Source organism: Mauremys reevesii, unplaced genomic scaffold (genome assembly GCF_016161935.1).
Source record: "Mauremys reevesii isolate NIE-2019 unplaced genomic scaffold, ASM1616193v1 Contig85, whole genome shotgun sequence".
Lineage (NCBI taxonomy): Eukaryota > Metazoa > Chordata > Testudines > Geoemydidae > Mauremys > Mauremys reevesii.
The window spans coordinates 229,239-244,863 of record NW_024100901.1 but is presented as its reverse complement, the minus strand read 5'-3'; positions in this window follow the sequence as shown (position 1 = coordinate 244,863).

Below are 15,625 nucleotides of genomic sequence, written 5' to 3'. Positions count from 1 at the left end.
AGACTGTGAATTCTGGGATGTGAAGCGATGCACCACGGGGCGTTGGCACAGGAAGCGGAATGAGCCACACACTTCCTTCCCCTTCCCACAATACTCAGCGCCAAAATGGGACGAGGTGCTCTGTGGGATAGCTGCCCACAATGCATCTCTCAATACAGCACTGGAAATGCTGCAAGTGTGGCCACACTGCAGCGCTGGTAGCTGTCAGTGTGGCCACACTCCAGCACTGGCCCTACACAGCTGCATGACCAGCGCTGTAACTCCCAGCACTGCAACTTGTAAGTGTAGCCAAGCCCTTTGGAGGGTAACATTCTGCTGCCAACATGGAAGGACATCGGTGCAGGCCCAACAGAGACCCAGCTCGTCCTTGTGCCCAGCTTTCCTGGCCAGTTACCGCCATAAGCTACGAACCCAAGCTGCAAACTCAAGTCACAAACTCAAGCTATCTTCAGGACTGGTAACTATGCAGCAGCTGCAGAACATCTGATGGATGTGTGTGTGTATAGGTATTAGGTATAATGTGTGTGTATAAGGATTAACATATTAGTTATTGGTCATAAATCAAATTGTTCTCATAATAAATGTGGCATCTTTGTCTTGCCCCCTGAAAAGATCCTGTGTAGCTTTGTCTGTCCAACACTTGTGGCTTGTCCGGGCAGGCTCCAAGCAGGGGACACCAGGTGCTGCAGGGTGGCTGCCCCCCAACGCCACAGCCGGGTGGCCAGAAGCAGCAGCAGCAGCGGCGGGGTCATAGGGGTGGGCGCTGCCATGCGGGCCCACGCCCGCTCTCCGGGGCTCCACTCCCTCTGGGGCTACCCTGCCCCGGCTCCTCAGCCTCCTGCCGGGACAGTCCCCCAGCTCTGCCCTCCCAGGTCCCAGCTGGTCCTGGAGGCGGGAGCCCTGGCTGGAGGGACCCTGGGCTGAGGCCCGGCCCGGGAGCCCCACTGCTTACCCCGACCCTGCCAGCACCGGACCAGCTGGAGGTGAGGGGGGAGTGGGCAGAGTCAGCACTGGTAGGTGGGAGCCCAGGGCCAGGGCAGCAGGGGGTGTGAGTGCGGTGGGGTGGGGGGGAGAGCCCAGCAGGGGGTGTAGGGGGGGACAGACAGCCCAGGGCTGGGGTGGGGGGCACCCCAAATTTTTTTTTGCTTGGGGCAGCAGAAAGCCTGGAGCCGGCCCTGCAGGTGGGCTGGAAGCCCCCACACTGTTGTCCTGCCGGGGATCTCAAAGCCAGGTACTTGCTTCAGGTAAAGGAGCTTCCAGAGGACAAGCTGCCCCCTACACAGAGAGGGATGAAAGTACCTGACAAAGCCCACGATTGAACCAAGGACCTTTAGTTTTTCAAGCTAATGCTCACCCCACTGAGCTACTTTGGCAGCTGCATAGGGCTGCTGTGGTTTGATGCTTCTCTGGCCAGGAGGTTTTTGCAGCAGTTGCACACAAAAAGGACGTCATTGTGAGCGGCCCATGAACACAAGACTCGCTTTTGCCTGCCTTGCTCAGCTTGACTTGCTGCCTCACCCCGTTCCTGCCCTAGTGCCCGGGTTGACCTGGTGGTGGAAGGGGACTGGGGGCCAGTGGCGCGGGGAGGAAGTTGAGCTGGATCCTGAGCTAGACTAGACCCTGGCGGTGAGAGTCTGGCCACCACTTGCCGCCCCACCCTGGTGTCCTGGCTTCCCCCACTGGGCGTCATTTCGGGAGGGAAGTGGGGCTTCTGCCTCCCCTCCCCGATTTTCACACCGCAGAGGAGTGTGAACAGGAAAACGAACGGCTGCTCCACACCCCCACCGGAGGAACCCGACTCCCTTAGCTGCTCCCCCTGCTCCCCCCCAGCTGTGCTACTGAGTGGAAGCGTCCTGTGCCCATCACACAGAGGTCGATTAATCAAAACCCTCTTCTGCCAGCACCAGGCCTCCTGCTTCTTACACTGGGCCTGCAAGCGAGGGGGCGGCTGGCACAGCGCCAAGAGTCTAACCTGTGAGGCAGGAGGCGGCTGACGCCCGCAGCCTGCTGGGGAGCTCCCAGAAGTTATTAAGGGACAGAGACTCCTCAATGCCCTTAGTGACAAGGGTTTGGGGGTCACCGAGGCCAGTAAGGGGGTCATTATGTCAGCCCTATAACCCTGGGTGTCAGGTCACTGTGCAGCTTTGATCTAGAGCTCGGATCCCAACAACCAACCAGCAGCCCACAGCCTCCCCCTGGGTCTGCCCCACCTGGTTCCTCCTTACAGGCCGACCTCACCCCCCTTCCAGCCCCGGATTCACCCCCTAATCATCCTACTGCCACTCAGAGCCACAGATGTGGAGGTGCTGAAGGAGGGAGGGGTGACTCTAGGGTGGGGTTCTTCTCTAAAGATGGCTGGCAGAAAGGTGGTGCTCAGCTCTGTCCGTTGCCTCGCTGCCAGGGGATGCAGACGTTTCTGTAAGGCCATTAAATGGGGTATTTGGCTTCTGAGTGAATGTGAGGAATGTGCAATCCTGAGAGGGAATTTCCATTCCACCTTCCAGTGTTCTTCAGTGGCCTAATGGATAAGGCATTGGCTTCCTAAGCCAGAGATTGTGGGTTCAAGTCCCATCTGGGGTGGAAAAACTCCTTTCTTCTTGTATATTGCAAAGAAGCCTTGGTGTTATTTTCACCAAGGAAGCTGGGAGATGTTTGAACCCAAAGTACTGGATCTTGGGAACAAACCCCCAGAAATGGCATCTTCTACTTGACAAACACTTTCTAGACCCATCAGTAGCAAATCCTTAATACTAGTGTTTATCTGTATAGAATAGAAGGAAGGGGAGTGTTTACTCCGACACCTCAGTGAGTGACACAGACAGAAAGAGCAAGGCTGTCCTGAGAGAGAATGGATCTGTCTGGAGACAAAGCAGAACCTGAGAATGAGCAACAGTGTGAAAAGAAGAACTTTAAATGTGTGTTAGGTGTTAGTTAGGTTGGTCTGACAAATTTCAAGAAAATACCAATGCTCGTAGACTGATGCGGACACTGGCTGCTTCTGGTCTTTTACTGAGAATTCATTGAGAAATATTTTCCTTAACTATGTTATGGAATATTGGGTGGGCTATGAAGGCACCATTCCTCCTGCTTTCGCCCTTCGAGACAACACGGCTACATGGCATGCGGCCAATGCTCACCTTCCAGTCAACTAGAAGACAACACAGACAGGGATGGCAGCAGGGCAGACTGGAGCTCCACGGAGATGGTGGGACCAGCCCACCATACACAAGGCTGAGCCAGCAAGTGTGGTGTGTGCTTCACTGTGTCCCTACTCACTGCACATGGTGGTGGAGGGCAGTTACTGAGTTCGGTTGGTCTGGCAAATTTAGGGCTTGGCTACACTTGCAGAGGTAGAGCACTGGGAGTTAAACCACAGCAGGGAAACCACTGCCGTGTGTTCACACTGACAGCTGCAAGTGCACTGGAGTGGCCACATTAGCAGCTCTGGCAATGCCACAGAGAGCAGTGCAGTGTGGTAGCTATCCCAGTGTACAAGTGGCTGCAACGTGCTTTTCAAATGGGGGATGGGGATGGAGTGTGACAGGGAGTGTGTTGTGTGTACGTGGGGGGAGCGGCAGTGTGTTTGGGGGGCTGACAGTGTCTCAGCATGCTGTCTTGTGTGTTCGGACAGCAGCAGACCCCCCCTCTCTCACACACACTCACAACAGCAGCATTCCACACTAATGGTTGCTTTGTCCCAGAGCAGATAAGCAGCCGGCTGTCAGAAACGGAGCTTCGAAAGGGGATATCCGCATGCCTGCAGCCGATTTCAAAACACTGACCAGAGTGGGCACTTGACTTCAGGGGATTATGGGCCATTTCCTGATGCCAAATGTAGTGCAATGATGCAACACGTCATCCACACTGATGCCCGGGCATTTCAGCAGGACTCAGCAAGCTTTATACTTCTCATGGAGGTGGATTACCAGGAGTGCTCCACCTGCAGAGCCCAGGTGCTGCATGTGCCTTGCCAGTGTGGACACCTCAGGAGTTAGGACCCCTGGGGCTGCTTTAATGGGCTCTAACTTGCAAGTGTAGCCAAGCCCCTAGACTATGTCACTTGTGTGACTTACTTGTGCTATTGTAATAAATACAATAGACGTGCAATGGTCAGAAATTGCACCAGCAGAAAAGTATATTGCAGGGAAACCATAAGGAAATTAAGAGTTTAAATTCTCCTCCACATGTCCCACGTCTCACTAAAATGAATCCAACCCACAGGTCACATGGGCAAAAGTATCAGTGTCAGGCTGCTACATTGTTAGCACAGTAAATGAAGTTGCAAAATAAATGATGTTTAAGTGACCTCACTCTATTTTTTACAATCCTGTGTTAAGATGTAATAGATACAGATGTGCACCTGGCAGGGTCGCTTGGAGGACGAAGCCTTTATGCTTCCATCCCCCAACACTGTCAAGTTTTAGCAAATTAGGACAAGTCAGCAAATAAGAACAACCTCAGGGCTCAGTAACTGCTGCAGGTAGCAAAGTCCTACAGGGAGCAGTTTCTGGCACTACACCAGCCAACAGTCCCTTACATGACCCAGTCCTGTGAGGGTCACCGATGGGCAGAGAAGGCAGCATGAGCTGGTCCCATGGTGTAATGGGCAGCACTCAGGACTCTGAATCCTGCAATCTGAGTTCAAATCTCAATAGGACCTTGTGTTAGCTTGTGGTAAAGCCCTGGAGCTCACAGTCTTCAACTTCCCTGCCTCCAGCTGTGCAAGAACCAATCTTTCCCCTCCTGCTGGGTGACTCAGGCTGTGGTGGGTCAGGGCTCTGGTACTGGTCCCTGAGGGTGAGGATTATCACAGCTTCATCTGGTGCCCACAACTTTGTGCTTTCCCTATTGCCCACCTGGCACTTGAAGAAAGGAGTGTCAGGGCCAGGCTTCATAGTCAGGGCTAGGCAGGAGGGAGGCAGAGTCCCAGGCTGGAGCCCAGCACCTCTCCTCCTCTGGGCACCTAGAGCAGAGGCGGCTGGTGCTGACAGCTCCAAGGGAAGGCTTAAAAGCTGCAGGGCCAGAGGAGGAGAGGACCATGCCTATGCGTGGCCAGCAGACAGCCACAGAGACACCCAGCCAGCCTGCTCCCTGCTATGCCAAACCCCCACTGAAGACGTGCTTAATCCACTTGCTGATCAGGAGGAAAACTTGTCAAAATCTGTGTGCGAGGAGAACCCGCTTGGCTCGGAAGGAGAGAGGAAAAAGAGCGAGTGAAAAAAATAACCACCGAGAAGCAAGCGAAAAGAACGTGAAAGGCAGAGAAAGAAATAAAGGGAGAGAAAAAAGCATTAGAAAAAGAAGGAAAGAAAGCAAGAGCATGAAAGGTAGAGGGGAAAAAAGAAAGCAAGAACATACAAGCTAGAGAAGGAAAGGAATGAAAAAGAAGAAATGAACCACAAGCGCTAGTTGAAGCTGGAATGGGACAGTCAGAGAAAGGACAGACAGACCTGTTAAGTAAGGTTGAACCCCATATTTTTCATGTTGGGGGAACAGCCCCCCCCCATTTCCATCCAGGCCCTGCTTGGAGGGACCATCCATAGGTGCCTATTGGTACCCCCATGCTCTGAGCAGGGGACAAGCCCCCCCATACCCTCCCCTTGGGACACGGGCTCTCCCCAATCCCAACCCCCTTCCTGCACGCTCCTGGGAATGGGGGGGAAGGTGGGGGGTAGGTGTGTGCTGAGCAGCACCGTGGGTGTCTCTCTCTGGGGCGAAGGAAGAGGATATTTTTTGTACCAGAAGGAAAGAGCAGGGGGCGGGGGCGTTTGTGGAGCCGGGGCGCACACCAGAGACAGGAACTGAACGCAGCCCAGCGTGAGCCCAGTGCCAGTTGGAGCCGAGACGCCCGTACCTGGAGGACCATCTGCAGAACCTGCCTTGATGGTGCCGTCCATCACCGCTCCCACACGGAGCTTCCCGCCTAGACCTCCCTGGACGAGGTGAGGTGGTGCATTGGCAAAGGGGGCAGTTTGAGCGGGGCTGTGTGTGTGTGTGTGTGTGTGTGTGTGTGTGTGTGTGTGTGTGTGTGTGTGTGTGTGTGTGTGTGTGTGTGTGTGTGTCTAATTTTGGGAAGTGAAGTCAAACTGCTGGGGCTGGTTTCCTATTGGTGTGACCGATTTTTGCAAAGCTTTCCCCCCCGCCATCTTCTTTTGGCACTAGGGCTTTCTGCGCTGCCATTGACAAGGGCAGTGGCACAAGGGGCTCAGGGTGGAGAATCAGGGAGCCAGGGGGAGAAAGGGTGCACGGGGGTGTGTGTGTCACAAGGATAAGAATCACATTTAGCCCATGCACGGCAATGGTGGTGCACTCACGCACTGCCACAGCTTCTAGTATCACGACTATTTATCTGTACAACAGCAGCACCTTCAGAGACCGGGGCAGAATCAAGGCCCCCGTTGTGCCAGGCACTGCCCAGACACAGCAAGATACAGGCCATGCCCCAGAGAGTTTACAGGCTCCATATCCAAAAAGTGGGAGGAGAAACTGAGGCCCAGGGTCAAACAGCAGCACTGAGAGTAGAACCCAGGAGTCCTGACTCCTCCTGCTCTAACCATTAGACCCCACTCTGCTCCCAGAGTTGGGGACAGAACCCAGGAGTCCTGGCTCCCCAAAGGGGCGGGAGTGGGGTCTAGTGGTTAGAGGAAAGGAAGATGGGTGTCAGGACTCCTAGGTTCCAGTCCCAGCGCTGGGGTTAGAGTAGAGTCTCGTAGCTTAGCACAGGTGGGGCTGGGAGCCAGGACTCCTGGGTTCTTCCCATCCCCCCCTGAACCACCTTGCACAGCAGGAGGGGCTGGGCAGGAAGCAGTGATGGGGTGAAAACTACCAAGAAATGCAAATCCTCCAAGGAGCCTGTGCCAGGAACCGGGTGGTGCAGAAACCATGGCCCCATCCCCACCTCTGATCCCCCCTTGGCTGGCACTGGATCATACCCCCTGTGCCCCCAATCTGCCCCCTGAGAGCCCTGGGGGGCAGGGAATAGCCATGGTGCCGGGCCCCCCATCCAATTGAAGTATTCAGTGTCGCAGTGACCCAAGGTGTGTGCACAGAGTGGGGATGGATTGTGTGTGTGTGGGTGGATGGATGGATTTTTGCATGTGTTTGTGTATGTGTGGTTTTCTGTAAGGGTTTTGTATGTGTGGGGGGTATTATTACAGCTGTGGGGGTTGTGTTTGTGGCTGTGCAAGTGTGTGTGTTCATGTGGCTGGATTTGTGCATGTGTTTGCCTCTGTTAGCAGTTGTGTTGATGTTGGCTGGATTTGTGCGGGTGTTTGTGTATATTAGCAAGTGTGTATGTGTGTGTGGCTGGATTCATGGATGTGTTTGTGTATGTTTGCAATTGTGTGTGTGTGTGTGCATGCTCTGCTGCTCTCTGCCGGTGCAACAACCGTTTCTCCGTATGTCACAGCCCCATACCGTTGATCCCGGTGGTGATTTCCCCATGTTCCAAGGGCTGGCTGGTCTGACCCTTCTCCCCTCTGCACAGTGTGGCGGGGCTGCAGCTCACCCCTGTGGGGCAGGAGTGCCAAGGTGCGGGCGCTGGGTTCCGATGCACCTGGAGAGCAGCTCAGGTGAGGCAGGTCAGGGCCTGTGGTGTCCGTTCTGTGTTGCCTGGTGCTGGGCCATTGCACAATCCCCAGCCACGCCGCACAGCGCACCCCGAGAGGGGGCAGGGGGCCAAGCAGATGATCCAGCACGAGGGGGAGAGGATGTGTGGTTGGGGGGAGGAAAAGCCTTGGGCTGCACTGGGGGAATGCAGAGCAGGGGTGACACCCCAGAAACCTGCAGCAAAGGGATGGACAGGTGGGGTGGGTGGATAGAAGAGGCAGCGGGACTAAAATCTAAAAGGGGAGTGTGGGGTCTAGTGGTCAGAGCGGGGATGTGTGGGGAGCTGTTGGTTAGAATTCCTGGGTTCTATCTCCAGCCCTGGGAGGGGAGTGGGGTCCAGTGGTTAGGGAGTGTGTCGGGGGGGAGCCAGGACTCCTGGGTTCTCTCCCTGGCTCTGACTCTCTCGTGCAATCCCTCGGCAGTTACCCAACTCGCCAGCATGTGGGAGCGAGGGGCTGGGGCCGGGTTGTGACATGGCCCAGAGTCCTGTGCTGCCCCTTTGTTACCCAGCCCGGGGCAGGGCGGGGGATGGCCTGGGACACCCGCTAAGAAAGGCACTTCTGGTGGGTTTGTGTGTGGGTCACGCTGCCCCTGGCTGGATAGACCCCTCTAGGCAGTGATGAGCTGCCAAAATCTTAACAACGGGTTCCCTATAAAAAGTTCTGATTTAACAATGGGTTCCCTATAAAAAGTTCTGATTTAAGGGATGTGCGAAAGCATGTATTTTTTGTACCAATAGGGTTACCATACGTCCATATTTTCCCAGGAGGTGATTAAGAACCGAAAAGCCTGACATGTCCAGGAAAATACAGATGTATTTTAACCCTACCTAAAGTTCTTTTTTAAAAAGATGGGTCTGAACTAGAAATGAGCTCCGTTTCACATGTGTGGGTGGTGATCAGGGACAGTCTCAATTTTTGGGTCTTTTTCTTATATAGGCTCCTATTACCCCTCACCCCCGTCCCGATTTTTCACACTTGCTGTCTGGTCACTCTAGGGTGTGCACATGTGGGGTCCCAGCTGCTCCCTGCCCCCCTCATTAAAGCAGGTGTGCAGGGTTACTGCCCTGGGAACTGCAGGGCACCAGTGGATGTGGGGCTGGCTGCAGATAGGGGCGTGGGGCAGGGCTAGCTGGAGGCAGGGAGTGACACGGGCTGGCTGTGGGCAGGTGATGCAGACGGGCGGGCAGGGGGTGGCTGTGGCAGGGGCTGCAGGCAGAGGCTGGCTGCAGGCAGAGGGTGGCTGTGGCAAGGGCTGGCTGCGGGCAGGTGATGCAGACAGGCGGGCTGCGGGTGGCTGGGGGCAGGGGGTGGCTGGCAGTGGCTGGGGGCTGGGGCTGGCTGCAGGCAGGGGCTGGCTGTGGGCTGGGGCGGGCAGGGGGCAGGGGCTGGCTGCAGGCAGGGGTGGCTGTGGCAGGGCTGGCAGGGGCGGGGGCTGGCTGTGGCTGGCTGGGGGCAGGGGGTGGCTGTGGCAGGGGGTGGCTGTGGCAGGGGCTGGCAGGGGCTGGCAGGGGCGGCTGGGGGCAGGGGCTGGCTGCGGGTAGCTGCGGGCAGGGGCAGGGGTGGCTGTGGCAGGGGTGGCTGTGGCAGGGGTGGCAGGGGCGGCTGCGGGCAGGGGCTGGCTGCGGGCAGGAAGGCGGGGAGGGGCGCAGACACTCACATGGGGGCAGGGGCTGGGGGAGGAGCCAGCCCCTGCCCCCAGCTGGCTGCGGGTGGCTGTGGGCAGGGGGTGGCTGTGGGTGGCTGGGGGCAGGGGGTGGCTGCGGGTGGCTGTGGGTGGCTGGGGGCAGGGGGTGGCTGGGGGTGGCTGGGGGCAGGGGGTGGCTGCGGGTGGCTGTGGGCAGAGCAGGGGCGGCTGTGGGAGGGGCTGGCTGGGGCAGGGGTGGCTGCGGGCAGGGGGCAGGGAAGGCGGGGAGGGGCTGGCAGGGGGCAGCTGGGGCAGAGGCGGCTGCAGGCAGGGTGAGCGGGGAGGGGCTGGCAGGGGAGGGGCTGTGGCAGGGAAGGCGGGGAGGGCGCAGACACTCACACGGGGGGGCAGGGGCTGGGGGAGGGGCTGGCTGGGGCTGGCTGCGGGTGGCTGTGGGCAGGGGGCGGCTGTGGGCAGGGGGGTGGCTGCGGGCTGGCTGGGGGCAGGGGTGGCTGTGGCAGGAAGGCGGGGAGGGCTGGCAGGGGCTGGCTGGGGCAGGGAAGGCGGGGGAGGGGCTGGCAGGGGCTGGCTGGGGCAGGGAAGGCGGGGGAGGGGAAGGTGGGGGAGGGGCGCAGACACTCACACGGGGGGGGGGGCTGGGAGCAGCCGGGGACTCACAGGGCAGCAGCAGCAGGAGCCCCAGGGCCAGAGCTCCGAGGAGCAGCAGCAGCAGCCGGGCCAGGAGGCAGCTCACGTGGCTCTCGCAGCACAGCGCAGCCCCGGCGGCCGGGAGGAGGAATTACAGGCTTCCCAGGCAGAGCCCATCAAAGCTTCCCTCGCAGGGAAGCCAGTTAACAAGCGGTTCTAAAACCGCTTCTAAATTTAACAACGGGTTCGTGTGAACCGGTGCAAACCGGCTCCAGCTCACCCCTGCCTCTAGGTCAGAACCAGTCTCAGCCCGGGTCAGACCCTGGGAGCCCAGCCCCCTCTGTCGCCACGGCTATGTCTATTGGTCTCCTGGAAAGGTCCATTCTCATGGGTAGCTGTCCAGTGGCAGTGAGTTCCACAGGCCTCAGCACAGGCTGTGTGGGGCAGGAGGTCCTTGTGTTGGGAGCAGTGGGAGTGAACTGTGTGTGGTTGTGTCTCTGAGCACAATTGTGAATATTCTGGGGTTTGTGTGTGATTGTGAGTGTGGCTGGGGGTGTGATTGTTTTTCTTTTTGGGGGTTGGGCTAGCATGCCCCTCTGGGTGTGTTGTGTGTGTGTTCTTGGGATTGTGTGAGTCCCTTTGTGCATCAATGTGTGTGTGTTTGTGTGTGTGTGTCACTTGCTGCAGGATACAAAATCCTGCAAAGCAACCACACACACAGAGCGGGGCTCAGCCCCACCAGCAGGGGGCAGCAGGGACACACACGTCTCTCCTGGGCCAGCTTGGACAATTTCCCATCACGACCCGCCACAGTGCTGGTGCCCCCCACACGGGGGTGAGCAGTGACTGGGCAGGGGGGGCTGATATGCTGGATTCAGAAGGAAGCACTTTGCAACATCAGTCAAGGCCCTTAGCAGAGCTGGGACACAGACCCAGTGACCCCTGCACCACCCTGGGAGGGGAGTGGGGTCTAGTGGTCAGAGCAGGGAGGGGGCTGGGCACCAGGATCCCTGGGAGTGGAGGGGGTCTAGAGCAGGGGGACTGGGAGCCAGGACTCCTGGGTTCCATAGGGGAGGCTGTTTGTTTCCTGGGCTCCCCTCCCTAGAGATCTCAGCCCAGCCCCCTAGTAGAGAGTGAGTGGCAGCGGGGGAAGTTGCTCTCCCACTTCACAAACATGATTCAATTCCCGCCCCCCTTCCATGGGCTGTGACATTACAGAGCCGCCCCCCTCCCCAAGGCTGAAAGTAGAAGCCCCGCCCTACCAGAGAAGGGTGGGGTCTATACGTAGCTCAGTGGCAATCACTGCCCCGAAGTGACTCCGGTGCAGGCACCCACAGCACGAACTCCCCACACCGGATAGTGTCCACACGCAGAAAATTCTCTCCGCCGGGCTCCTTCGGTTCCTCTCGCTGCTCCCCGTCCTGCCGCCAGACACTGCTCATCTGCATAAACCCGCCCATGGACACGTGACACCTTCTGTCATTTTGGTCTCGAGTGAATGAGTTGCCCGCGGGGAGTGAGTACGTCACCGCACGTCACAGTCGCCGGGCGGGGATTGTCTGTGAGCCCCGCGCTGGGGGCGGGGCTTCAGGGAGAGACCCAGCCCCATAGACAGCCTGGGGCAGGGAGCTATTGGGAAAAGGGATGAGGGGATGGGGGGAGAGACCCAGCCCCATAGACCTGCAGGGACAGGGGATATTGGGGTCAAGAGGGGAGAAGGGGGGGTGGCAGAGACCCAGCCCGGGGTGCAGGGGAAATGGGGTGGGGGGGAGGGAGACGTGGGGCGGGGTGGGGTGAAACGTTGGTCCAGGGAATCTGAGTCACTCCCAGGACATGCTGTGCAGGGGAGCACAGGGGCAGGAGAGAGCCCCAGCCCCACAGAGCCCCAAAGGGATATTGGGGGCAGGGGAGGATGGAGGGAGGAGAGACCCAGCCCCATAGACCCCGAGAGGCAGGAAATGAGGGGAGAAGGGGATCCAGCCCTATAGACCTGTAGGGGCAGGGAGATATTGGGGGCAGGAGGGGAGAAGGGGGGGTGGCAGAGACCCAGCCCGGGGTGCAGTGGAAATGGGGTGGTTTGGAGGGAACTGGGGAGGAGAAGAGACACAGGGCAGGACACACCTTGGGACAGGGAAACTGACTCACTCGGAATACATGCAGAGCAGGGCAGGGCGGAGGCAGATCATGCTGGTCCCAGGGTAATTTCGGGGGGTTCTGATTCCCCACTCAGCCGGGGGGCTCCCCTCTGGGCTGACGAGACCTGGGGTGGGGCGGGTGCAGGGGCTGTGTGTGTGTGTGTGTCAGGCTGGGGGAGCTGCCTGGGCAGAGGGGCTGGAACCAGGGGCGGCTCCAGGCACCAGCACACCAAGCGCATGGTTGCGGGGAGCAAGCTGCAGGGGGCGCTCTGCTGGTCGCCGTGAGGGCAGCAGGCACCCCAACCCCTCCCCCACTCTATCCCCCCCAGCCCCACTCCCCTCCCAGAGCTGGGGGGAGAACCCAGGAGTCCTGGTTCCCAGCCCTGCCCCTCCCCCACTCTACCCCCCTAGCCCCACTCTCCTCCCAGAGCTGGGGGGAGAACCCAGGAGTCCAGGGTCCCCGCCCTGCCCCTCCCCCACACTACCCCTAGCCCCACTCTCCTCCCAGAGCTGGGGGGAGAACCCAGGAGTCCCGGTTCCCAGCCCTGCCCCTCCCCCACTCTACCTCCCTAGCCCGACTTCCCTCCCAGAGCTGGGGGGAGAACCCAGGAGTCCTGGTTCCCAGCCCTGCCCCTCCCCCACTCTACCCCCCTAGCCCCACTTCCTCCCAGAGCTGGGGAGAACCCAGGAGTCCTGGTTCCCAGCCCTGCCCCTCCCCACTCTACCCCTAGCCCCACTTCCTCCCAGAGCTGGGGGAGAACCCAGGAGTCCTGGCCTCCGTATTTCCATATGGCTCCATCCAACAGCTACCCGAGTTGGGAGAGACGAGGCCAAGGGAGAAGCAGGCGGGGGCGCTGGCGGGCGGCGCTGCAGGGGCAGGGCCGGGCCGAGACCCGGGACACGCGAGTTCACGTCAGGAGCCGGAGGGGGGCGGGGCGGGGATGAGGAGTTGCGTTGTGGGGGAGGTGTCAGGTTGACCAGGGACCCGCCCTCACCTGGGCTGGAGAGGACGGAGGCGCCCCGGGGCAGGCTGGGAGTTGTAGTTCCTGGCTCGTCTCACAGCGGAAGTGATGGACGGTTGCTCAGACAATGCCCCCCCGGTGCACACTGGGAAGCGTATTTCTCTCTCTCTCACACACACGCGGCCTCTATTGGAGGAGGGGCCGTAGCTCGTCACTTCGCCGCGCCCCTCCCCGCTCCCTGATTGGCGGAGAGAGCGCGGGACAGAGACTCGGCGCATGGGGAGGCTCCGGGTCCCTCGCCGCGAGGCTTCGCTGCCCCCCACCCCAGGCCTCAAATAAAATCTGAACAAATAGACAAGATAGGCAAACAGTAGGATAAAGAACTATTAACCTCCATTTATAGATGGAGAACTGAGGCAGAGATGAAGGAGCAGCTTTTCAAAGGTATTTAGGTGCTTAAGATGCAAAGAGATTCTTAAAGGTGCTTTTGAAAATCCCACCAGCAGGTTAGGTGCATAACACCCACCGATTTCAATAGGAATTAGGTGCCAAACCTAACTTAAGCACGACTGGTCTATCTCTCGTTCCAATTTTCACCAAAACCAATATGGTTCTGCTCACTGATGCCTAGAATATTCCTGGAATTTTGGAATTGATTGGATGTGGTGTTCACAAGTTCATGTTACAAACAGACAAATGCCATCAGGTAGAGTGAAGAACTCACTCAGTAAACAAGTTTTCAAATGTTTTCCTCACACAGATCACTTCTTCAGATAAAGAATATTTCTTCTCCCAACCCGCCCTGCCTCACACGTACAGTACCCCACAGCAACAAGAGAGCTCAGTGACAGGAGAAAAGATAATTTTAGGACAGGAGTAAGGACAGAGCCAAGTGGTTTAAAAGTGATGGGTGCAGTCATTCGTTACATGATGATGGACACAGTCTGTGACATCACACTCCATTGCCAAGGAAACAATTGTGACATCTCATGCAGAGGAGTGTAAACAAGAAGCGGGCAGCATTATCTCCTGCAAATATAAACAACTTGTTTGTCTGAGTGATTGGCTGAATAAAATATTATATTATGCTTATAACATCGCAGGGTATAGATGGTCAAAACACCTGACTTTATGCCCTGATACCGGATGGGCCGCCCCTTTGAACTGGTCCCTCCAAGCACCTGCTTGCTACACTGGTGCCTGGAGCCAGACCTGCTCCCATGACAAGCAGGGGCTGGTGCAGAGCGTGGCAGGACAGGGAGATGACATCTCCCCTAATGGCGGGGCCTTTTCACAGCAAGGGCAGCACCTCCCTGCAGTAGCACAGACCCCACCTACTCCTCCTACTTTCTCCTGACACCAGCACCACCCTTCCCAGCACCACCTCATGGCAGCATCTGCTTCCGGACTCGCACCAGAAATGGGAAGTCTGGGCTGGACCTGGCAGCGGCTGTCAGGAAATGGAAGCAGGAGACATGACTACTCCCATGGTGCAGGGGGGGCCACCCTGGCTGGTGGGAGATGGAGGCAGTGGACACTACCACTCCCATGGTGCTGTAGGGTTTTCAGGTGGGGTGCCTCCCCCCACCAGGGTTGGGCACCTCCCCCCACCACCAGGGTTGGGCTCCAGGGGAGGTTTAGCATCTTAAGGGACTGGGGGGGCGTTGCTTGGAGGAGGTTTGAGGACCAACAGCGAAAGGGAAGTTGGACACCGCCCAGAATACCAGGGAGACAAGGCAGGTGAGGTGATACCTGTTACTGGACCAGCTTTGGAGCCACACAGGGTTTTCTTCATGCAGGGGAAAGGTGCTCAGAGTATCACAGTTCAATAGAAGGTGGAATGCTCTGCTCTGAACACCAGACATTCCCCTACTTCCTGGAACGGGGGGGCCTGTCCCCATTGTCCTGTAAACAGCCCCACCATGTAACCCAGCGGTGGCTGCATCTTAGCACCAAGACACCAGTGGTCACTGCTCCAGAGGAGATGGTACATACAGGCCATTGCTCTACGTGGTCACCAGACTGTGCACTGTCTTAGCTGGTCCCACACGTTACTGCCCCAAGAGGTGAGGTACACACAGGCTACTACTCAAACTGGGCACCTGGGGTCACTGCAGCAATGGTTGGGGGGGATACATGCAGGGCACTGCTGCACATGGCCACCAGGGGGCACTGCTGCAATGGTGGGGGGGGGGTGATAAACAGGCCTCTGCCTGAAGTGGCCGCTACCACAATGGTGTGGGGAGAGGGGGAGGGAGATACCAATAGGGCACTGCCACACCAGGGCACCACGGGGAGGTCACTGCTCCAATTAGTAGAGATACACATCGGGTAGTTCCCCAACTGGGGGCCCTACCCCAGAGAGAGAGGAGGCTGGGGAGAGAAGAGGAAATCAAAGGCCACTGCCTCACTTAGCCACCAGGGGTCACTACCTAAATAGGGGGGGGACAAACACACAGGGCACTGCCCCACCTGACCAGCAGGGGTCACTGCCCCAATTGGGGGATATACAGAGGGTATTGCCCCACGGGGATGCCAGGGATCAGTGCCTGCCATACCTGGCACAGGGGTAGAGGGGATAGGGTGACCAGATGTCCTGATTTTATAGGGATATTCAGGGCTTTTTCTTATGTAGGTGCCTATTAC